At 44.8% G+C, this 25,414-nt stretch overlaps 1 protein-coding gene across 5 annotated transcripts in view; it reads left to right on the forward strand.

Moving 5' to 3' along the window:
- Nucleotides 1-25,414, forward strand: part of GULP1 (GULP PTB domain containing engulfment adaptor 1) — a 1,926,496-nt gene that overhangs the window by 1,892,648 nt on the left and 8,434 nt on the right. The window lies entirely within an intron of this gene.

The raw sequence follows: 25,414 nt of genomic DNA on the forward strand, positions 1-25,414 counted from the left end.
GATTTAAACCAACTCAACACCGTCCCCCTTAGGCCGATTTCCCAGAGTCCTTGAAGAAACAATTTCTCCGGATCCTTAAATCCTTAAAAATTGTCCGAAGGGAAGTCCATCTCTCTTGGTGAACAGTTTAGTAGTCAGCTTCCCTTCGTGTGGAAAAATAGTTAGGTCCAGAAAGTCAACCTGGCAATTACTTGAGTTAGATGTAAATCTAAGGTCATTAGAACAAGAATTTAACCAAATAAGAAAACTGTCCAACAAGCCCTTAGTTCCAGTCCAAATGCAAAAAACATCGTCAATATAGCGTCGCCAATGACGAATGCTACCAAAGAAAGGGTTGTTATTACAGTCAAAAATGAAACATTTTTCAAAATCGTCAACAAACAAAATAGCAAAATTGAGGGCGTAAGAAGCCCCCATAGATGTTCCCTTGATCTGTAAATAATATTGTCCGTCAAATTCAAAAAAGTTTTTTGTCAAAGAAATAGTTAAGAGGTCGATGATAAAGTCAGTAGGTACGGGCACAGGGGCCACCCGAGATTCCAAAGTTTTACGGATTACTTCAATCCCTTCCAACTGCGGGATGTTTGTGTATAGGGACTCAAGGTCCATACACACCAACAATTCCGTCTCAGGGCAGAATTGCATAGCCTCAACTTGCAAGATGATGTCGCCACTGTCGCGCACATAGCTGCGAGTAGCACAGGCAAAATCCCTAATAAATACATCCACATACTTGCATAATGGCTCCAGGACCGACCCACATCCAGAGACAATGGGTCGGCCCGGAGGAGAAAGAACACTCTTATGCACTTTAGGGAGTGTATATAGTGCTGAGGTACTGGGTGATTTGGCATTCAGAAATATAAATTCCTTTGGAGTGAGAAAACCCTCAGTTTTCGCTGCTGTGGTCAACAAGTATCAATTGTTGAACTTCGGCCAGGGGACTAGTTCTAAGCAAAATGTAGTGGTCAGGATTAGTCAGTTGGCATTTGACTTCTGTTTTATAATCAGTTTTAGACTGCACCACTATCCCCCCACCCTTATCGGCCGGCTTTATTATAACATTTTGATTCGTTTTTAATTCTGCAAGTGCTTGTCGTTCGGCCACTGAGATGTTGAATGGGATGTATTCAAAGTTCATATTTAAAGCACGCACATCATTTAGAACCATGGATTCGAAGGCCAATAATTCAACAGGGACCTGATTAGTGGGCGGGTTGAAGGTAGAGGGGGGTCTTAGACCAGAAAAACGTTCCTTGATGCTGTTATCTCTTCCCAGAAAAAATGCTTTAATGCGCAATTTTCTAAAGAACTGTAGTAGTTCGAGTTGAATATCGAACAAGCAGGATTTCTCCGTGGGGACAAAGCTGAGTCCCCTTGATAATAGGGAGACTTCTGCCGAGGACAATAGATGTTCGGAGATGTTAAAGATAGGCATTGTATTAGTAATGGGGTCATTGGATCCAGCTATTGTGGGGGGCCCCACTGGTAAAATTTCCGACGTGTTTGCCTCTCCCCTGATTGAAAGTTCCAGTGCTGTACCTGTGGATTGGGTAGTAGTCCTCGGGTTTTGATTCTGCCTCTCCCCCTCCCTCTGGCATCTAAAAAAGGAGGTGGTGGAGGGTAATTCAGATTGGAAGGACCAGGGCGGGGAGCGGCAGCTGTATCGCTGTCGTCACCAGAACTGGCAGATGATTCAGAAAATGTAACCCCGATATTTTTCTTAAATCTTCCCCAAGTAGGGTAGTTATCTGAGTACTGTTGCCTAGGTTGGGAAAAGAACTCATCTTGAATGTAGGGATGGAAACGTAGTTGGTCAAAGTTAGCAATATCTTTCTGAATTTTATTGGTTTTCTTTGTCCTCTCAATATGTTCGAACTCAGCAATGGTCTTGGTAACTTTGTCCAATGCTGCCTTAGCATCGGCTACAACGTTTCCTTCTTCAAGTCTCTTTTCTAAATCAGCTATAATCTCCAATTCCTTCTTACTGTGTTCAAGAGCCGTGTCGATGCCGTGTACCAGCCAATGGCGGGAACACGTGACACCGATATGGCTGAACCCTTTACGAAATTTGGGGTCGTTTGTAAATATTACTGGTACATTACGTACCTGCAAACCCATCGGGATGACATCGTTTTAAGGTATTCGGTCATCATAAGGGCGTGTAAAGTTGTTCTTACATGTTTTTTGCGGCACTGCTCCAATTCATCTAGCAGTGCTTGTCCTTCATTTAGAATCGGTGTCGCAACTGTTGCACCGAGTAAAGAAGGACCACTCTTAATGCGTGCAATATACTCCTCAGAATAAGTAGGAGCTTCAGTATTAGCCATTGTAGATCTGGGAAATACCGAGGCACAGAGCCCTCACAACCCAGCGGTTGTACTTAAATCATAAACAGACTACAGGGGCTGTCCAACTACCCTGAACCAGGGACAGTAAGTAATTACACCTAACAGAAGGCTCAGGTGAAAACAAAATCACAGTTAACATTTATACACTAAACATTAGGGTTACACACAAAATGAGGATGAAAGAGAAGAAGCCTATATATACACACATTAAGAAGTTTTCACAAAACATTATAATTTATTATATACATATTCATCGTACAAAAGTTCAAAAAGGACAATAACGCTCAAAAAGAAGTTGGCAAAACAAAAACATATAGATCACATGCCAAACTAGTGGCTAACAGACAAACATTATTGTTACAAAAACAATTACAGCCACAAATTACGTCGACGGTGTTTCAACCGCATGAAAACTACGCGGTCATCTTCAGGACAGGAATTATGAGCGTACAGTTTCTGTGTAATAATTACATACAATTAAATTACATATAAGGGAGTAGGCTTCTTCAGAGGAAAAGACTGGAGAGAAGAATTCAGTGAGGATCATAAGTAAAGAAAACAGGGGGACCAACACCACACCACTTGTGTTACCATCAACCACACAACTACACCAATATAAAAAAATGACCTGTATAAACAGCCAACCAATCGAAATGAAATTTGTTAATGGACGAGATTTCAACCGTGAAATAAAACAGGTATCCATTTAGTGCCCATCCAATAGGCCAAAGAAATTAGAATGGTTACTGAGAAAATCGGTAGTACACTTACTTTAAAATTGCAAGAATGGAGTACTCCAATAACTGAGAATCCAAATATTTAATATTGTTTCAACATAGCTTCAAAAATCCAGGAACTTTAATTATGCCTGTCAGTCTGCTCAATAAATCAGCTGAAACGGAAAAGGATATAATGGCAACTATTACTGCATTATACTCGGAAGTAGCTTCAAACAACAACTCCTCACATCAATTGCCTTCACTTACAGCTTTTCATAAATACCGTTTCTATATAGGTTATGTGCAACTATTGCCGTCGGGGCATAGCACTCATTCATCGATATAGACGGTGCCAGTGCCAGTTCCATAAACAAGTATCTTACTGCAAGCACTCCATAAGTTTAGGGTGTAGAAAACAACGAGCGGATACCCGTGATGTATCTACGCATGTGGGAGACAATTATGGCGCCAGGTGTTTAGTCAAAAGAGGGTTACGCAAAAAATATATACCCCACGTGTTATGCCATGACTCATGGGTGCCCTCAGCGTATAAAAGGCACCGATGGGTCTAAAGATGAATATAAAGTGTGCCTATTGTAGGATCACTGGAGCACATGTGTCTTACATATTCTACAATCAGCCTCACGCCGTTTCAAGACCTATGCGCCCTAGTCGCCTGTCAATTAACATGACCCGTGAGCATAAAGCGGGTTCTAGCACGGCTCATGAACTGTCACATAGTTCGAAGTTTGCAAAGTTGACGCCATATCAACTTACCAGCAGAAGTTGCAGGCGACCGATAGCAGCTCTGACAATCCACCCAAAGGCTACTCATCCCGGTAGTGGGGAAGCGTGTAAGAAATAGAAAACGGGCACACGCATGGAAAACTTACACGGCGGCCATGTTGAATCAGGAATGGCCCCATTAAAGGCGCCGCAATAAAGCCTGTGAAGTTAGTATTTGAAAGTATGGAGAACAACACACGAGGGGAGCTGGCAGGTGGGGGTGTAGAACGAGAGGCGGTTGTTGAGGTATTTGGGGCCCATGTTGTGGTGTGCTTTGTGTGCATGGGTGAGGAGCCTGAACGTGATCCTCTTGCTGACGGGGAGCCAGTGCAGGTTTCTCAGGTGGGGTGTTATGTGGCTGCGGCGAGGGATGTCGAGGATGAGTCGTGCGGAGGTGTTCTGTATGCGCTGGAGTAGTTTCTGTAGTTTGGCTGTGGTTCCTGTGTACAGGGCGTTCCCGTAGTCCAGTCGGCTGGTGACGAGGGCCTGGGTGACTGTCTTGGTTTCAGTGGGGATCCAACGAAAGATCTTTCAGAGCATGCGCAGGGTGTTGAAGCATGACGATGAGATGACGTTGACTTGTTTGGTCAACGTGAGGGAGGAGTCCAGGATGAATCCTAGGTTGCGTGCGTGGTCTGTGGGTGTCGGCGCAGTGCCCAGCGCCGTAGGCCACCAGGAGTCATCCCAGGCGGATGGGGATTGTCCGAGGATGAGGACCTCCGTTTTGTCTGAGTTGAGTTTCAGATGACTGAGCTTCATCCATTCCGCGACGACTTTCATTCCTTCCTGGAGGTTGGTTTTGGCGGTGTCTGGGTCTTTGGTGAGGGAGAGTATCAGCTGGGTGTCGTCGACGTAGGAGATGATGTTGAGGTTGTGATTGAGAGCGATGGCGGCGAGGGGGCTCATGTAGACATTGAAGAGGGTTGGGCTGAGCGAGGAGCCTTGGGGTACGCCGCAGATGATCTTGGTGGCCGTGGAGTGGAAGGGAGGGAGTCGGACTCTCTGGGTTCTGTCGGAGATGAATGAGGTGATCCAGTCCAGAGCTTTTCCTTGGATCCCAGTGTTGTTGAGGCGGGTTACTAGGGTGCGGTGGCAGACGGTATCGAAGGCGGCCGAGAGGTCTAGGAGGATGAGAGCGGTTGTATCCCCGTTGTCCATCAGGGTCCTGATGTTGTCTGTGGCTGCGATGATGGCAGTCTCGGTGCTATGATTGGCTCGGAATCCAGACTGGGATGAGTCGAGCAAGTTGTTTGCTTCGAGGAATGCAGTCAGTTGTTTGTTGACAGTCTTCTCGATGACTTTAGCCGGGAAGGGAAGGAGAGAGATGGGGCAAAAGTTCTTGAGGTCTTTAGGGTCAGACGAGGGTTTATTCAGTTGGGTGTTGATATCCGCATGCTTCCAGCTCTCTGGGAAGGGGGCTGACGCGAAGGTGCTGTTTATGATGTTCCGGAGGTGAGGTGCGATGATGACGTCGGCTCTGTTGAAGATGTGGTGAGGGCATGGGTCAGAGGGAGAGCTGGAGTGGATGGTGTTTATGACGTGGGTGGTGTCTTCAGTGCTGACGGGGGTCCAGGCACTGAGGGTGGTGGGTGTGATTGTTGGTTCGGTGGCTGGAGGCGGGGTTTGGGTGCTGAAGCTGTCGTGTATGTCTGTGATCTTGCGGTAGAAGAACGTGGCGAGGGAGTTGCAGAGGTCTTGCGACGGTGTGATGTCGTTGTTGCTGGCTCTGGGGTTGGAGAGTTCTTTTACGATGTTGAAGAGTTCCTTGTTGTTGTGGGTGTTGTTGTCCAGCCGGTCTTTGACTGATGTCCTTTTGGTGGTGTGGATCAGCTGGTGGTGTTCGCGAGTGGCGTTCTTGAGGGCTGTCATGTTTTCTGTTGTCCGTTCGTGGTGCCAGGTTTTTTCGAGGGTTCGGCAGGATTTCTTTGAGATTTTGAGGGCGTCAGTGAATCATACAGTTTTCCTGTTGCTGGTCTTGCCTGAGGGGGTTCTTGAGAGGAGCATGGTCGTTGGCGCAGTTGTCGATCCATTGTGCCAGGTTCTGGGCTGCGTTGTTGTTGTCAGGGTGTCGACTGGTGGGTTCTGGCTCAGCGATGTGGTTAGCTGGTCTGTAATGACTTTGCTTCAGCATCTGCGGGGGATCTGTTGCTTGTGGTGGTGGGATGTGGTCTTCTTGAAAGTGAAGTGGATGCAGCTGTGGTCTGTCCAGTGTAGTCCGGTGGTGTGGCTGAAGGAGACGTGGTTGCTTGAGGAGAAGATGGGGTCGAGCTTGTGCCCGGCGTGGTGGGTCGGGGTGTTCACCAGTTGCTTGAGTCCGAGGCTGGCGAGGTTGTCAAGCAGGGTGGTGGTGGTGTTGTTGTTGTTCTCCAGGTGGAAGTGATAACGAACTACAACAACTTTCCCTCCTGAGGCGGAAGCCGGGAGGTCTCTCCTCTTTTCTTCGCCACATTTGCATTTAGCATTCAGTTGCACTTTTAAAAAGCGTGTATTTTATTGGCTTGATTTAAAAAGCACCTTGAGACTTCTTTAGCGCTTCCTCGCGCTCTGTGTTCCTCTCCCCCCTCCCTCTGCCTCGAGTCCGCTCTCGGCCGAGTGTTGGCGCTGAGGGCCGGCTCCCGGGTAATTGGCGGCCATATTGGGTGAGGAGGCGGTGGGTGATGCGCTCTAGCAGCGCTTAAAAAGGGAACAGCTGCGTGTATTCGCTTGATAACGAACTACAACAACTTTCCCTCCTGAGGCGGAAGCCGGGAGGTCTCTCCTCTTTTCTTGGCCACATTTGCATTTAGCATTCAGTTGCACTTTTAAAAAGCGTGTATTTTATTGGCTTGATTTAAAAAGCACCTTGAGACTTCTTTAGCGCTTCCTCGCGCTCTGTGTTCCTCTCCCCCCTCCCTCTGCCTCGAGTCCGCTCTCGGCCGAGTGTTGACGCCGAGGGCCGGCTCCCGGGTAATTGGCGGCCATATTGGGTGAGGAGGCGGTGGGTGACGCGCTCTAGCAGCGCTTAAAAAGGGCACAGCTGCGTGTATTCGCTTGATAATGAACTACAACAACTTTCCCTCCTGAGGCGGCAGCCGGGAGGTCTCTCCTCTTTTCTTGGCCACATTTGCATTTAGCATTCAGTTGCACTTTTAAAAAGCGTGTATTTTATTGGCTTGATTTAAAAAGCACCTTGAGACTTCTTTAGCGCTTCCTCTCGCTCTGTGTTCCTCTCCCCCCTCCCTCTGCCTCGAGTCCGCTCTCGGCCGAGTGTTGACGCCGAGGGCCAGCTCCCGGGTAATTGGCGGCCATATTGGGTGAGGAGGCGGTGGGTGACGCGCTCTAGCAGCGCTTAAAAAGGGCACAGCTGCGTGTATTCGCTTGATAACGAACTACAACAACTTTCCCTCCTGAGGCGGAAGCCGGGAGGTCTCTCCTCGTTTCTTGGCCACATTTGCATTTAGCATTCAGTTGCACTTTTAAAAAGCGTGTATTTTATTGGCTTGATTTAAAAAGCACCTTGAGACTTCTTTAGCGCTTCCTCGCGCTCTGTGTTCCTCTCCCCCTCCCTCTGCCTCGAGTCCGCTCTCGGCCGAGTGTTGACGCCGAGGGCCGGCTCCCGGGTAATTGGTGGCCATATTGGGTGAGGAGGCGGTGGGTGACGCGCTCTAGCAGCGCTTAAAAAGGGCACAGCTGCGTGTATTCGCTTGATAACGAACTACAACAACTTTCCCTCCTGAGGCGGAAGCCGGGAGGTCTCTCCTCTTTTCTTGGCCACATTTGCATTTAGCATTCAGTTGCTGCGCCGGAGTCGTGCCAGAGTCCTGCCCGTCTGCGCCCGTCCGTGCTCGGGAGGGGTCAGGGGTCAGGACTCTTGATCACCGACTGATATTTTCCTCTAGAGACTTGAGAGACTTGGATTTGGGTAGACAGGGTCTGGACCCTGCTATTGTGACCAGATTAAAAGATTGGAATATTCTCCACCCTCCCGGGGTTTCTTCCAAAACAGCTCCCCCCTCCTTGAAATTATCCTGTCTAAATACTAGGTCGCTCCAAAAGCACCATCTTGAGGTTTTCACTCTTCTCCAGGACGATGCTATTGATATCTTAACACTCAAGGAGACGTGGCTAGGTGAAAATTCCCTGCCAGATATTATAGCTGCCCTTCCTAGCAATTATGACGCGGTATGGCACAACCGCGCGGAAAATGCTCGGGGTGGGGGGGTTGCAATTCTGTTCAAGAAAAATCTAAAAGCTGTCAAAATCATTGCTGAAACTATAGAAGTCGCAGATATACTTGGAGTAAAGATCATGCTGAACAATTCATGCTCCTCTCTGTGTATCGCCCCGCAAAACTCCACGTCAGTTTTTGATGATTTGTTTGCTCCGATTATCTCTGACTTATGTACTAGTTATCAAAAAATCATAGTGACAGGAGATTTTAACATGCACTGGGATAAAGTTCATAAAGATCTGCCATCTCGCGATCTAGAGAATACTCTATCCTCCCTGGGGATTAGTCAACTTGTGGATGGCCCCACGCATGTTAAGGGGCACATCCTAGACCTCATTTGGACATCGGATCCAAGGGTAAAACTTGGGGACATTTTGCCTTGTGTCTGGTCGGACCACTATTTGGTGAATTATGAGATCCGGATCGAAAGCCATGTGTCCGAAAAACCACCTATATTAAAAAAAGTCCGGCAGTGGACTAAAGTAGATTCTCAAACCTTGACCTATAGCCTACCTAACCACGTCCAAACCTTTGTTCTAAAGGGGGATTTGGAGCAGGACTATAAAGATCTAATGCAGAATCTGAGTCAGGCAATAGACCAGATAGCCCCGGAGAAAGTATAAAAAGTAAAAGGAATAATAAAAGGCGCCCCATGGTTCACCCCGCTTCTAAGGGACCATAAAAAGAAACTCCGGTGCCTTGAAAGGACCTGGAGGAGAACTAAAGAGGGAACAGATAGGGAACAATACAAAACCTCACTGAAGACATACAAGAAATTGATTTATGACAACAAAAGCAGACTTTTATGAATCCCGTATAAGTCAGGCGGACAATATTCAGAAGGAAATATTTAAAATCCTAACCGAACTGTCCAAAAAACCAGATACATCGGAAATAATAATAATAGCCGATAGTTTCCAAAACTTCTTTTATGAGAAGGTGGAAACTATCCTTTTGGAGATCAAGGCTAAGGCCATGAAGGACCCTTGTCCGTTACACGAAGTTCAGTCTTCAACTGGAGTATATCTTGTGAAATTTCCTGAATTAGACCCGCCAAGCCTGGAGCAGATTATGAATAACATTAAGTCAGGCTCCCCAGCAGACCCGTGTCCCCCCAGGGTCTTTAGCCTTGCGCGTCCTATTTTGGAAAATCATATTATCTCCATTCTCAACAGCTCAATGGAGACCGGCCATTTACCATCAAGTCTTAAGGAGGCACGGGTGAGGCCTTTGTTGAAAAAGCTTGGAGCTGACCCAGCCATTTTAAAAAACCATAGGCCAATATCCCAACTGCCCTATCTGTCCAAGATTCTAGAGCAACATGTGCTGAAGTCCCTTTCCTCGTTCCTGGAATCACACCATCTTCTCCAGGAGCGTCAGGCGGGATTTCGGGCACATCACAGCACTGAGTTGGTGATGCTTGCTGTGCTGGATGAACTGAGAGGTATGGCTGACAGTAAAAAACCAAGCACCCTGATAATTTTAGATCTATCAGCGGCGTTTGATACTGTCAGCCATTCCTTGCTATTGGATAGATTGGCTGCTTTTGGGATAAGGGGTCAGGCCCATCAATGGCTCCAATCATTCTTGACCGGTAGGACCCAGAGGATCCAACTGGGGGATGCCATTTCGAAAGCAGGTGTGATAGAGTGCGGAGTCCCTCAGGGTTCCGCACTGTCCCCACTGCTTTTTAACCTGTACCTCCAGCCGTTGATTGCCTCTCTAGCTGACATGGGTTGCCGTGTATTTAATTATGCTGACGACACCCAGTTATTGCTGAGTATCGATAATACGATCTCAGCACAAACCAGTGCTCAGAACATCCTCAGACATACGGTTGGCTGGATGACGGCCAATCTGCTGAAAATAAATCCGGAAAAAACGGAGGTACTGGTGGTCTCTACTCTAGCATCACCTTGGAGTGACCTCTACTGGCCCAAAGAACTAGGGCCTTCACCGATACCCAGTGATAAGGTGAAAAGCCTTGGAATAAAAATCGACAATGAGCTGTCAATGGCCAGTCAGATCTTCTCAGTAGTGGGGATGTGTACTGGCCTGATCCGACAGCTAAGAAAGCTGGCCCCTCTTCTCTCGTATTCTGCACTTCGGATGGTAGTTTCTGCCACTATTGTCTCGAGGTTGGATTACGGGAACGCCCTTTATCTAGGTCTACCCAAAATTTTGATTAACAAATTACAGGTGGTCCTAAATGATGCAGCGCATTTGATCTTCAAGCTACCTAGAAGGTCACATGCTACTGCTCTACTCCTCAAGTTACATTGGCTCCCCATTGAACAGAGGGTAGAGTTTAAGAGCCTGTGTACAGTCCACAAGGCCATCTATGGGCTGGCCCCTGCGTATATCAAAGAGCGCCTGAAGGTATATACCCCAGACGAGCTTTGCGGTCCGCCGACTCTCAGCTTCTAGTCTGCCCCCGCTATAAGTTAAAAACTAAAGGAGGCAGGTCTTTCTCGGTTCTAGTTCCGCAGATCTGGAACAACTTACCAGAAACACTTCGGAAAGAAGCGAATCTGCTGCGCTTTAGGAAGCTGTTAAAAACTTTCTTGTTTAGGGAGGCTCTCGACCCAGCTAAATAGATCATAACTCTGGTCCCTGAACCACTTCATTTCTTATGAATCGTTGTTGCTGGTTTGTTTCCAAGCGCCTTGAGACCTGTTGGTGAGTTGGCGCTATAAAAGACCAAGTTAACAATAACAATAACAAGTTCAGGTCCCCTAGGAGGATGTATTCGGGTGAAGCTAGGGCATGAGGGCTGTTGTAGTCGGCGAGGGTTTCGCTAAATTGTGTGCGTGGGCCCGGGGGCCTGTATATGAGGGTTCCTCTGAGTGTGGTCTTGGGGTTGGTGTGGATCTGGAAGTGTAGGTGTTCGGCGGCGGGGATTGTATCTTCAGTGTTGGTTGTGATGCTGATGGTGTTCCTGTAGATGATGGTGATTCCTTCTCCGTTTTGGTTGATGCGGTCCTTCCAGGTGATTTCGTAGCCATCCAGGATGGCTATGGCGATGTCAGGGGCCGAAGAGGCGTTCATCCAGGTTTCCGTGAGGAAGGCGAAGTTGGGTGCTGTAGTATCGAGGAGGTCCCAGAGTTCGATTGCATGTCTGTGGACGGAGCGGGCGTTGAGGAGGATGCACTTGAGCTTGTTGGTGTTGTTGTTGCTTTGTTCGGTGGGCTGGGTGCAGGTTCGGAGGCATGTGAATTTGCAGGTTTGGCAGGCGAAGGGTCCGTGTGTACGTTTTGGAGTGGCTCGGTAGCAGGCGGGTGAGCGTCCGGTGTTGAGTGCGTTGAAGGTGGCGGTGGCATATCTCAGTCGTGTACCCTGGCTCCTGCGGGGGCCAGGGGTTCTGGCGCTGGGCGCGGTCCAGGCGCAGATGGGCTTGCCTTTGGCGCACCAGCGGCACGCCCGCTGCACACTGCCGCTGCGCGGCCTCCATATGAGGGGCAGTGGGTGGGAGGAGCAGCTGGGAGGTGGGAGTGGGGCGGCGAATGGGAACAGCGGGGGGCGGGCGAGGTGGCACAGCGGGAGACCGGGGGAAAAGAGCGGGAAGGACACAGAAGGCAATGCAGGGGAAGGGAGCACAGAAGGCAAAAGGGGTACAAAGGGCACAGCAGAAGTGAAAAAGGGGGAGTACAGAATGCAAGACAAACTCTAAGGCAAAATGAAAAAACGAGCGGCAAGACTCACGCAGTACCAGGCAGCGGCAGGGGCAAGGCGACAGCGGGGGCAGTGTCACAGGAGGACCGTGTGGTGGCTGGGGGGCGACCTACCTGAGGACAGGGTCACAGGTCGCTCCCTTCACCGCCACGCGGCCTCCATATGGGGGGCAGTGGGAGGGAGGAGCAGCTGGGAGGCGGGAGTGGGGCGGCGAATGGGAACAGCAGGGTGCGGGGCTGCAGGGACGCAGCGGCGGGAGAGGTGGCACAACGGGAGACCGGGAGAAAAGAGCAGGGAGGACACAGAAGGCAATGCGGGGGAAGGGGGCACAGAAGGCAAAAGGGGTACAAAGGGCACAGCAGAAGTGAAAAAGGGGGAGTACAGAATGCAAAACAAACTCTAAGGCAAAATGAAACAAGCATTTGCAATGCAATAGGTCTCGCATTAGGAAAGATTGAGCTATTGGTATTGTAAATGACAATTTTTGTATTTATGTTTTGTTTTTGAAAATAGCGAAATTAATAGCTTTGTCATTTACAATGCCAATAGTTATAACTTTCGCAAATGTGACACCTATAGCATTTGTAATGCAATATGTGTTGTATTTACGTGACTTACATGTATTGATATTACAAATAACAGTGGCTTTTAATTTTTTTCAATAATTAATACTTAAATAAAAGTTATTGTAATTTATAATGGCAATAGCTTAAAGTTTTGTAAATAACTTTTGTGAAGATTATCAGCCCGATTCATCATCGGCATGTTTTGCGAGTCTGTAATAGCGAATAATAAGGAATCGCTATTACAGACTCGCAAAACGGGATTCATGTAGGAATCACAAAATAAATTGCGATTCCTACACATTCCTTATTTGCGATTAGCAAATTGCTAATTGCAAATAAGGAATAACTCCCCATTCATTCCTATGGGCCTAAAGGCAAATAAGGATGCGATTTCAAGGGTGCTAGGGGTGTCCACCCCTGAAATGTAAATTAGACTTATGTTGCGCACACACATGTCCAAAGGACATGTGTGTGTGTAACATACAACTGAGAAAAATGCACAAAAGTGCATTTTTCTCCGTTTTCGCAATTTACCACGAAGTCTGACTTCGCGGTAAATTGCGTAAAAAAATAGCGAATTCGCAATTTTTTATTGGGTCATGACTGGCATTTAAGGAATCTGAAATTGATATTCCTTAAATGCGATCGCAATTTGAAAAATCGCATTTTTTTGCGATTTCTCAAATTGCGAGTACATGTCCCAATGATGAATTTCAAATGCCATTTTTGCGGGCGCAAACGGCCGAATTCTGCGATTCGCACCGTTTGCGCCCGCAAAAATGCTTCATGAATCCAGCAAAAGGGACAGCCAGCCAGACAGCTAGGCATTAATGGCTGGTAAAGGCCCGGTTGCATGAAGAGCCTGTGAAGGATAGATGCTAGCAGATGGGGCTAAAGAGCAGATTATCGTAGTGTCACACGTTGCCAGTACTGCATGTATCAGTAGGGAAAGCAGCAGCGCCAGAAGCAGCCGAGTTACAGGAGTCAGGGTTACCTGTGGGACAGCTATCTTTAGGAACATTAGAAATGGGGCAGGTATCCCCAGGAGAAGACTCAGTGGCACAGGTGTCGGCCCCAGAGCCGACAGGACAGGGAGACATGGTTTAAATTAGATTAAAAAAAACAGAACGGGTACTAGCAATGGAAAAGGTGGTGCTCGAGTCAGGTAAAGAGCAGGGCAGCCAGGGTGGGAAGGGGACTGGAGATAGGGACGTTGAGCGGATGCTACTAGCACCCAGTGTCGTTGTCACATGACGTAATAGTTGCAGCCTTTGTCCTCTACTGTGAGAAAAAAAGACATGCGGGTGTACGATACCAAAAGCCACTTCTGAGTTGAAGTTGTATGGAAAACGGGCAATTAATAAAAGAAAAATGTAAGGCTTTATCTTTAAAAGTGGCTCCTCCTGCTGAAAACACAGGCTGGTAATTCATCACATGTCTTATCTGCACCCAGGAAGTGAAGAGTAGTAGCTTCCGAAAGACGGTGGCACCATGGGTTAGGCTACTTCAGACTATAGAATTATTTTCCAAGTAGAACCGCTTTTAAACATGAGTCAGGTGTCCGCATCCAAGATGAAAACTTACCTGCAGTCCAACACTGAGGAACACCACGCTTTAACTGTATGAGCAGGGCACAAGTCCTAAAACGAGTTCGGGTTATGAGATCGCGGCTCAGCTGCTTCGCCGTGAAATGGATCCACAAACAAACAAGCAATCGCGATCAGAAAACAAGCTCTTTTCAAAACTGCCTGCCCCCTTTAGCAATAACGAAACCTGATCAAAAACGAAACCTGCCGTGGGGCGGGACTTCCGTCTTCGGGAGCCCGCGCCCACGGAGTGCCTGGACAGAAAAGCAGTGCTGGTGATGCGGGGCTCCCATGCCCGAGGGAGAGCCCCGCGGAGGCTGCAGAGTCCGGCGATGCGGTGAGTGGGGTTGATCGGGGGTCGTCTTTATGTGGGGGGGTCGTCTTTATGTTGGGGGATTGTCTGTGTGTGTCCTCTCATGTGTGGGTGGCGGCGGCGCGGCGGCGGGGGGGGCTGGGGAGGTGTAGTGTGTGTCTGTATGTGTGCGCTCGTGTGTGTGTTGTGTGTGCCTGCCTGCGTGTGCATGTGTTGTGAACAGCCTGCTGGAATGTATGTGTGTGTGCGCGCATGCGTGAGTGTGGCTGTGTGAGTGTGTTTGCGCATGGGAATGAGGCACGAGAGGGGCACGGCGCCGTGCGCGCCCACGAGGTGAAATCTGTGCTCTGCGCTCGTGCACCCTCTCGTGTCCACATTCCCAAATACGGCTCACAATAGGTCTTTCGCTGACGCTCGACCTAAAAATGAGGGGCAAGACTCACGCAGCACCAGGCAGCGGCAGGGGCAAGCGACAGCGGGGGCAGCATCACAGGAGGACGTGTGGCGGCTGGGGGGTGACCTACCTGAGGACAGGGTCAAAGGTAAGCATGGCTCTTTTCCAGCTAATGCCTGCCCTTTTCTATCAGGCTGCTTGTTACATTTTATACATCTGCAAGGTCTAGCACAGGGATGCCCCAATTTTGGGGCAGCTATGCACTTCATAAATCCCATTAGCTTAGCATAACAATTTGGGAGGAAAGTTATTCAACTTCAGAAATTATTTTGGATAATCAGTCATTTAGAGAAAAACAATATAGGGGCTATCAAAGGGCCTTGTTTCAACGATTTTGTGTTTCAATAGTTGGGGAGAGGCCTGTACACCACATTGAGGAACGCAATGAGATAATTTTTCAAGCAGATTACAAGGTATGCCCAGAGATGATCATTTAGACCATAAAGTCTGTCTATCTGCATGGTCAAATGCTTTTGAAAAGTCTGTTAATAAAGCTTAATAATTTTCCACAGCATAGATTTTTGAAAATAGACTGTAGTACCACTTAATTGTCCTTTACAGAGCGATTGTCTCAAAAGCCCAACTGTTCCATGAGAATTATATATGCTTCCTGAATCCACTTTTCTATGTTTTAGGATTCTGTGGCAAAACAATCTTCCCGATTGCACTAAGCAATGTAATTTGCCTATGATTTCCTGGCATTTATTTGCAATCTTTTTATTGAAGAGGGATGGTAATACTTCCCCTCCAGGAATTTGAAATAAGACCAGTGAAATAACAATACACAAATTATGTATTCAGAATTTTTGCCCATGGTTTAGTATTTGCCTTGTACAAAGCAATCTGAATTACAACTGGACAGAAGGCAACGGAGGATCTCACTCTTCTTCATATATCTCATTTTTTGCTCATGGGTATGTAGAGAAATATACGAGCAGACCTGTTAACTTGATATTGTAGGCTGGATATCCGCATTCTTCCTATATTCATTTTGGTATAAACTTCCCAAACCTGCACAGCTATAAGATATTGACTAACGTTAATGTTTGTTCAGCAAATCAGGGCTATGGTATGCCACAATGATCTAGAGTTCCTTTCTTGCTTGGCATGATGCAAATGATACTAATTCAAGCCCCACTGTCGGTTCCTCTAAGCTGCACAAAGATTCCTTTGTGTTTTCCTAAAAATCTGAACATTTGCATATGCTCAAATGAAAAAGGAATGAAATTGGTTTCTTGACAATTCATTTATCTCTTTACACAACTGGGCTTCTTCAACATTCTTTAGAGGCATTTTAAAAAGGGGAATTATTCTTTCCAATGTCTTTCATGTGTTGTACCAGGACTAAAATAATAGATTCATATAAAGAAATGGGATCTTCAATATCTATACTATTGAAAAACATACTAATTCAAGAAAACCAATTTAGTCTTTGCAGCCCTCGATTTTTTCTTTGAACTTTGCTTCGCCCAGATCCTATTTCCAGTGTCTAAGTTAAAGTTTTTTGGGCAGGCATACCTATTCCTAATTGAGGAAAAGCATGATCACTGTATACTGTTTCAGAACATTGGAATGTTGAGAGCACCATTGAAGTAATGAAGTAGCTCTGGGCTTAAAATAGCTGGTATATGCCCGGAGCTATTACATTCCAATGTTTGTCTTGATGGTTCTCCCTTTCTACTTTAGAACAGTCTACCCTTAGTGAGTGGAATGTTCTAATAGCCTTATAGTCCTTCTGCCTAGGGCTATACTGTTTTTTAAATACCTTATCCCTTGTTCCAGGCCCTCGGGTTCAGGGCCTTTGACAACATTTGTAGCCCTCGGCATTGGGCTAAAAGTGGATTTTAACTGCTTTCGATTCTCTGAGACCCCATAAGTTGTTGTCATACAGTCAATGATGGAGGATCTCTTTGGACCAAGCCTGGTGATTTTAGCTCGAACATCAGAGGCGTTTCTACTATTTAGGATTATTGTACCCAAAGCAGTACCTAGGAACTGGGCTTCCAGAGTGTTCCAGCTCTCTTCCAGTTTGATCTTCCCAGAAATCTGCAATGAATTGTTGGAAAACTTAGCATTCAAATCAATGAAGATTATAAATCAAGTAGCATTTTCTCTTTCAGTTGTTAGGTGTATGAACCCAAAAACATTAGTATGTATATATGTATTATGGTGGCAGAAAGGAATTAAAATATTGAACAATAATAAAAATTACCCTCATATTCCATGGTGGTCGCCAAACTCAATGCTTAAACATGGAAGATGATTGTTCTATGATATGGAATAAAGTGTGTGGACCAGTCCAAGTCAATTGAAAGAAGAATAGCAATACCACCTTTTGTGTGACTTCGCTTTGATTGAATAGCCGGCCTATGGAATACATAATGAGATATGACTTATGAGACTGATAATAAAATGTATTTTTAAATTAAATCATTGTACAGAACTCTGACATTTGTGTTTTGGTGAAAGAGCAACCACATGGCAATGCCACAGCATTCATCCTGCAGTTCTATAACTTGCACCGACATATAATCTTCAATGTGACAATTAAAACTCCCCACAACAGTTCTTATAGTAACTCTGTTACCAACACATTCACAATCCTAAAGGGAGTATATTGATCTCAGAAGAGCAAAAGTTAAGTATTCTTGATCTAAGATCTTTGATTATATACATTTATAGGATGGACACATGGAGAGGTTAATAATATTTTTTTTCCATTCAGGCTTGTTGTTGATGATGTGGAAAGTTTACAATTTAATACAGTTTTGATACAAATCATTAAGCAACAGATGGTCAAACCTGATGCATATTGTACCCAAGATTACTAATTTTCATGTGCCCAAATTAAAACTAAGAAATTATAGATGAAACATCCAGTGGCGACTGGCATGTATTTGGGGTGCTGAGGCAGACAAAATATGGCTGGCATTAAAATAATTTTTTAAAAGGTCACTTACCTTGCTGGCTTGCCACACAGCATCATCCTCGCTCAGGTGTCTTCAGTTCCAGAAGCTCTGGACCCAGGAAACTGCACTACCCAATCCTGGTGCTGCTCTCATACTGTGAGGGAAGCTTCAAGATTGGAGGGTGTGGTCTCTCTCAGCACTCTTAGAAGCGCTGGAGGCCCGTGCTTTCTCTGCCCCAGCTGTCTTAGACAGTGAGGTCAGATAAGTTTAAAATGCGCTGGTTGTCACTCCCTGCTGCCACTTAGCAGCAATTGCCCCACCCCAGCCTGACACTCTGTTCAGGATGGGCTGCTGAGAAATAAAATGGTATTAAATAAAGTTTATAACCATTTTATTTTGTTCTGTGGTATTTGTTTAGCAGGCGATGCTCCTCCGCTCTCATGGAGGAGCAGCCCGTGGATACATCTTGAAACAAGCCAATGTCTGCCACAAAGCAGAAATAATGTAATCCTCATCAACTGTTTTAGTTAAAAGACTTGTTATATTCAACAACACTGTTTTTAAAGAACAGACTTTAGATTTACCAAGGAAGAGTTAATTTAAAGCTCTGTCTACATCATTTATTTCAGATTAGGATTCCTAATTCAATCTTCTGCCTATGACAAAAGAGGTAACTGGATACAAATTGGCATGAGCACATCTACTTGGCTGCTGAGTAACACTGGGTTTTTATGTTGCAATAAAATTTTCAGGCTGGCTGTCATGTAAGAATCACACCTACGAAAAGCACCATTTATTTGAATATATAAATTGTCGCAGGACAATAAATGATAAATAATTTAAAGTAAGCCATCTATGATGAAACGATCAACAAGAATAATTTTCAGAAAATTTGTACATTTTCTTTTTCTAACTAATTTTCTTAATGCTCATTGTAGCACCTCTAATAATTGAGTAGTAGTTCTCCATACATCTGAACAAATGAATACACTGAGGGGCATATTTATGAGAGGCGTACACCACATTTGCTCCATGCAATGTACCATATGCATGACGCACAGCTTTACGTCAGATTTTTAAAACGCAAAGCCATTTTGTGTGGCTCTAAGTAGATTAAATAATCTGGAGTGCCGCAACACACTGCAAATCGATGTGTTGTGTTACTCTGACCTAGGAAGTTATTTCATGGAGATTGCGTGGATGTCGCATGGCTTGTGATGCATTCCTATATTTACCAGTACTGGAAAACCTGGGAATGCAATAAAATACTACGCCTTCCCAGGGGAGGGTAAACAAGGAGAAATATCTCTATATCTCCTTAATTCTTCCTCTGCATTCTGCTGCACACGTAGAAGGAGGAATATGACTCTCAGGATTGTTTTTGTGCAGGAAGATGCCCCTTCCTGCTCAAACCAAATCCTGCATGCAACACAGGTGGGAGAGGTGTGGCGCCGCGGCCAGGGCGACTGACGCTGGAATCTGGGGACCACGGTTCGATCCCCGGCTCCGGCGGCAGGTTTAGCCCAGCACCATGTGACTCTGGGCAATAGCTCGCTTAATCTTCCCGACGGCCCCCAGCGCCTAGAGACCCTTACGGGTGATTGTGCGCTTTACAAATGTGGACTTTACTTTTAGTTTTAGGTGAAATAAAGTAGATATATATTGCTTTATTTATATATTGTCATAGAGTCATTCACCCTGTGCACAAAATGGTGTTCGTAGATCTTCCTTTGAACATCTCAAAAGGTGTCTTTCCAGTTGTAGAATGTGGTGTAAATCTGTAAGCAGAAATTCGACATTGTAACTCATCCTTCCAGTTTAAACAGTTAACTCTCGCCAGTTGTATTATCTCTTTCAATGTTCAACATCTCAATTGCTCCATTAGCCTCAGGATGATAAAGTGAAATTTTCTTGTGTTCAATTGCACACTTCAGTAAATATTCCTCCATTTCACGTTAACAAAATTGTGGCCCATTGTCTGATAGTAAGGAACATGGAAAACCTTCACCCTTGAAAATGGAATCCCAAAAGTTGCTTATACATTGAGTAGTTATGTCTCTCAAAGAGCACACCTCAATCCACCAAGGGTATAAATCTAACAAAACAATCAGATAAGGAGTTTGATGTTCACCATTTAGAGGACCAACAATATCAATGGCTACTTCATCTCAAGGACACATGGGTAATCTCCTACAAACCATAGGTGGACATCTGGGTTTAAGAATTTTGTCACTTAACGAGCAAGGAACACAATCACGTACTGCCTGTTCTACCATATGATCCAAACCTGGCCACCAATAATCATGTCTGATTCTTTCTTTGGTTTTTGAAATTCCCATGTGTCCTTCATGTGCAATCTGAATAATATTTTTCTTGTGCCTCTAGTTAAGATACCATCCACAACATCTAATTCATTAGAGACTAACGACCAGGGTTTCTCAAGACTGTTTTCTTTTCCTTGTGACAATAACTCCATCACACCCACCAATTCTGACTCATTCTTCAGCTCCTCCTTCCACTCATCTTCTTTAATCACACCTAAAGTGATGTCACACACTTTAACCTCAAACTCGTCTTCCATCCCCTCCTCACAAAACAAACTATTTGAATCCATGCTGTCAACTAAATGTGAGAGACAGTCAGCCAACACATTTGTTTTCCCAGGAATATATTCAAAATCAAAACTATACTCCTGTAAAGAAATAACCCACCTCCTGATCAAGAGTCACAATCTTTTTTCCCAAAAACTTCCTTCAGAGGTTTATGATCTAACCTTACAGTAAAAGAAGTGCCCCAAGCAAATTTCCTAAGTGTATTGAGTGCTCAAAAACTGAGAAGGGCCTCTTTTTCAGTGACTGAGTAATTAAGCATAGCACCCCTTAGACATCTCGAAGCACACACAACCAATTGCTTATGACCATTTCTCAACTGAAAAAGCAGAGCACCCAATCCAAACCTTTTTTGCTTGCATGAGTCATGATGAAAGTTGAATCACCTGGTTTAAATGCTTGTAAATTAGGTGCATTCTTAAGATCCATTTTAACTCCTGAAAACTCTTCTTTACACACCTCATCCCACACAAATTCTGCATTTTTGCACAGTAACCTTCTGAGATGATTAGTTTTATCAGCAACATTTCTAATGAATTTACTATAAAACTCAACCATGCCTAAAAAAGAGAAAAGTTCCTCCTTTGAACACGGTTCTTTCAAATTCTCTGTGGTATCAACCAACTACTTTTTTGATCTGACACCACTCCCAGATATGTGGTGAATAAGGTAATCAACCTCAGTTACCCCAGATTTACACTTGTCACGACGTAAAGTAAATCCTGCTTTGAGTAATCTCTCCAACACCTTTACAACTCTGCAATCATGATCTTCAATGTTTTTCCCATTTATCAAGAGATCATCTTGATAACATCTAACACCAGGAATCCCTTTGATGACATCATTCATAATTCTCTGTAAAACAAATGCGGCAGACACCAACCCAAAGGGCATCCTTAGGAATTTAAATGCCCCCATGGGGGTTATGAACGCAGTCAACACCAGTGAATCTTTGTGAAGAGGTACCTGGTGATATGCCAATGCCAAATCTAAGGTACTAAAATAACATGCACCTTCTAATGTCGAAACCATTTTGTCAATATTAGGAAGTGGAAACCTGTCCACCACCACCTCTTTGTTGAGAGCACGAAGATCTACACATAGATGAATCTCATTGTTGGCCTTCCTTGCTACCACTATGGGCGCCAACCACTCTGTAGCCTCCACTGGTTCTATCACCCCAACACTCAGTAACCGATCTAACTCTGTTTGAACTGCCTCTTGTACATTGATAGGAATTCTCCTTACTTTTGCTGCAATGGGTCTAGCACCAATCTTGAGTTTAATTTGATGGTTATAACCTTTTAAACAATCCAGTGTCTCTAAACAAACCTTCAAACTTCTTTATAAATTCGTTTTCCATTAGGATTGAGGATTATACCAAGGCGTGCTTGATGAGTCCAACTCAACAAATTGTCTCCTTTCTCCGCCACATATACCTTTGCATCAGTAAACCTCCCATTGCACTCCACACAGCTCAAGAAATACCCCAACATTTTTATGGAAGTACCCCCATAACCTGTTGGTTTAGGTTCAGATTTGAACAATTTGACATTTCCTGTAAAACTCTTCACAAATTCTTCTTTAGAAATGAATGTAAGATGAGAGCATGAATCAAATTTCATTTTGATACTTACATCCCCGACCTTGACTCATTCAGTAGGATGTTCTACACCACACTCATTCACTTGGAAAGAGACTTCTCTTACTTCATTCTTGCTGTTGGGATTAGTCCTAAAACAACAGTTCCTTGTGAAGTGACCCCTCCTCCCACAAGAGCTACACATAACCTTAAGAGCAGGGCATTCCCTTGCATTGGCTTTGTGACCAAATTTACCATATCGATAACACATGCCCTGAAAAGCCATCATGCTCCTCCTTTCTTGAGGTATACTTCCCGCCTTATTTTTTCTTCTTCCTCTCCACCCTTGTCGTTGACTGAATTACTTTTTTTACCTGACAAACAATCTCTTCCACTTTCTCTTCATGAGAAGATGACTTTCCCACTTTGCTCACACATTTAAACATATGTTCCACCCGTTTAGCAATAATCATTACTTCCTCTAACGATGGATCATCCATTTTTTTTATCACTGCTGCATCTTAAGACAAACTGATCTCGTATTCTCTCCTCCACAAGCTCCCCGAATTTGTAACTCAAAGCTAATTTTCTTAGAGGAGTCACAAATTCCTCCACTGTTTCCTCTTTACCTTGTTCTCTTAAACCAAAATAATAACGCTCCATAATGGTGCTTACTTTAGGCAGAAAATGCAGATCTAATTTTTGAAACATATTTCGTATTCATTCAACCCCCTTTGAACTGCAGGGCTCAACTGTGGTCAATTTTCCAAGACCTCCTGTCCCTCACCACCTAAACAGTGAAGTAATTATGCTTGTTTCCTCTCTGCACTCAAATTAGTACCACACACTCGTACATAATTTTCAAAAAATGTCCTCCATTTTTTCCACTTTACTGGGGGTTCCCCTGGATTTGACAGGAAAAACGGGGATGCAGTTACATTTTGCATCTCAAAAAAATGTTTACGTTCTTTTTCCACAAGTTTTTTTAAATTGTTTCTAAAATTAGAAGAATACAATTATTTTCAGCTTTCTTGTCCATGCAAGCAAAGAATTCACCAAAACTGGCCGCCGTCGTCCTGACGTAAACCTTAGGTCCTATTTTCACAGGAATTTGGGCATGTTTTCTTGCGCAGCATTGAACTTGCCTGCAGCCTTGTTTCCTTAGACAATCGGGCTCAGCATAATGGCGCGTCACTCACCGTGAAACGCCGATGGTCCTTGCATTTCAAATAGACGGCGTTATCTCTCTGCCAAACCACAACACCTCTCTGGATCCAATGAACAGCCGCTCGCTCCAACGCTGTCTCGCAAAACTGCCGCAACGAAGGTATTTACTCTGTTTCCTGTTCTTTACTTGTTAAACGTTATCACACACCAGTTTGTCTTCTGTGCTTTAAATATACCTTCCGATGTTGAGGTTAAATGTTCTGGGCATCCCACCCTCGTTGCCAGTGAAATAAAGTAGATTAAACCTTTTTATATGTAAAATGCGAGAAAGGCTTTAATTAATAAACCTCATCCATCAACGAGCTGAACCAACTGTCCAAACCGGAGTACTGCGAAGTCCTGGTTCCACGTGAGAACATAGAACGTGGAACCAGAGCATTATCACAACAGTCACTCTTGTAACATGACATTTAAGCGAGAAGTGAAGAGCTTTCTGATGAAGAAATACACTACCTAGAATAGAACATTCACGAACTGATAACGACCTAACTATCATACTTGCTTACACATTTTACTTATGATAGAAGTATACCCACCATTGACTATCAACGCTAACTGCACACGTGATATTGTATATTTATCGTCTACCTCATATTTGTTGTCCGTATAACTGTCTGATATATATGTCTTTCTCCTACGCCTTCTATGTTAAGCGCTCTGATACCCACGGGTCTTGTTCGCGCTATACAAAACTTTTTAATAAATAAATAGACTGCATTGGCACTAGGCTGGCAAAAAGGGTACCAGCGCTGGTAAAAGGAATGGAATGCCCTGTATTGCTCCAAATATGGCACATTTCTGCCCTTTCTCTGTCATGCAGTGCAGTGCAGTGGAGCAAAGTGACTTGCTATGCTGCACTGCTTCACTTTCTCATAAATGAGCCCTTAAGTGTTGTATGACTTCTGATTGTAACAATGGAATGCTGCATGTTTCACACTAACTAGGCATTTTGGTTGTCAATTTGCTTCCTTAACAATGCATATTTCCCCTTGGTAACATTCCTGTACTAAATTTATGTCTGGACAATAAAGATTCCATGCATAATTTTCACTCTAAAGTGTGAGGTATTCAAATATTTTTCAGGCTATTAGTTAATCAGTTAATCACTTTCAAAATAATATTAGCAGAATGATGTTAGTGAGTAAACACCTCATGCTACCACCAATTAAATTATTTTCAGCAAGTACAGAATTCACACTAGTTTACCATACTACATTTTTTGGATGGGTCCCACTAAACAATGCTTTATATCCTACGAAATTTACTTTATTTTCATAGTGTTGTAGCATCAAGGATATTCAACTTGGGTTATTTTCAAGAAACGTGGATATCTTTTGCACCATCCTTTCCTTTGGTTCCTTGAAAAAAATATCTGGCTTCTTTTCCATACTGTTACATGCATATTAACGTTTAAGAGGATACATTTGAAGTCAATAAAAGGCCCATAAGGATGCAATGCTTCTAACTAAAAATTCGAATGTCTTGCAAGTGTCATTATTATTTATTGGAAGTTGGTGTAGCTTTGCATCTGGTAAGGCCCTTTTCTTCAGGAAATGGCGTTCAGTTGCTTTTGTCTCAGCAGTCCCTTAGAGTATGATTTAAAGAATAATTTGTCTGTGACAGTTCACATAAACTCACTCTACCTAAAGTTAGAGTGAATGTGTCTTATGCACAAATAATGACAGTCAATTTAAAAACACAAAACAGAAACTACTGTGTTAAATAATTAAAAGGATATTTCCAGCCAAGCGTTTTCTGGGTTTTCCTGTGTGTGGCTCACACGATCAGTGCACCAATGACTGCTTTTTCCTGCTTCAGCTCTGCAGAAATGCAGCAAGAGCCACTTTCCAACGAATGTAAGATTTCCCATTAGGATGCACCTGCCACACTGGCGGGCACATCCCGCATTTTTAACATTGCGTTGGGCGGTGCTGAATGTACCGCCCGCAGCAATGCTAAAAATGCACATTGTTTTGTGCACTTCAATGCACAACGTGACAGGCACCGCTTGGTGCCTGCCACGTTGTACAGTGAAGTGCAGAGGGGTACCGTAGGTACCCCCCATGTGCACCCCCACCCTCCCCGGAGTCCATGGGGGCCCACAACAGGCCCCCACAAGACATTCCTGCATGCCTTTCCACACACACCCTAATATGGATGGCTGTGTCTAACAGACACCGCCACCATATGAAACCCTTTTCCGCCCTGTCAACTCCTTGACTGGGCGGAAAAGCGCAGACGGTCTTTCTGTCCACTGCGGTCCCCCCCGCCATGGTAATATGGGGGGGGAAATGGGTGGCGGGTGGGGAAGGATGGAGGGCGGATCACCACAGCCCTCATGGCGGTGGCAATCCGCCCGACATCCTAATGGGGCCCCTATTCCGACTTCTCCTCGCCTTCTCCCAACCCCATGCAGCTGACTCAGCGGAG

This window comes from Lissotriton helveticus, chromosome 3_1 (genome assembly GCF_964261635.1).
Source record: "Lissotriton helveticus chromosome 3_1, aLisHel1.1, whole genome shotgun sequence".
NCBI lineage: Eukaryota > Metazoa > Chordata > Amphibia > Caudata > Salamandridae > Lissotriton > Lissotriton helveticus.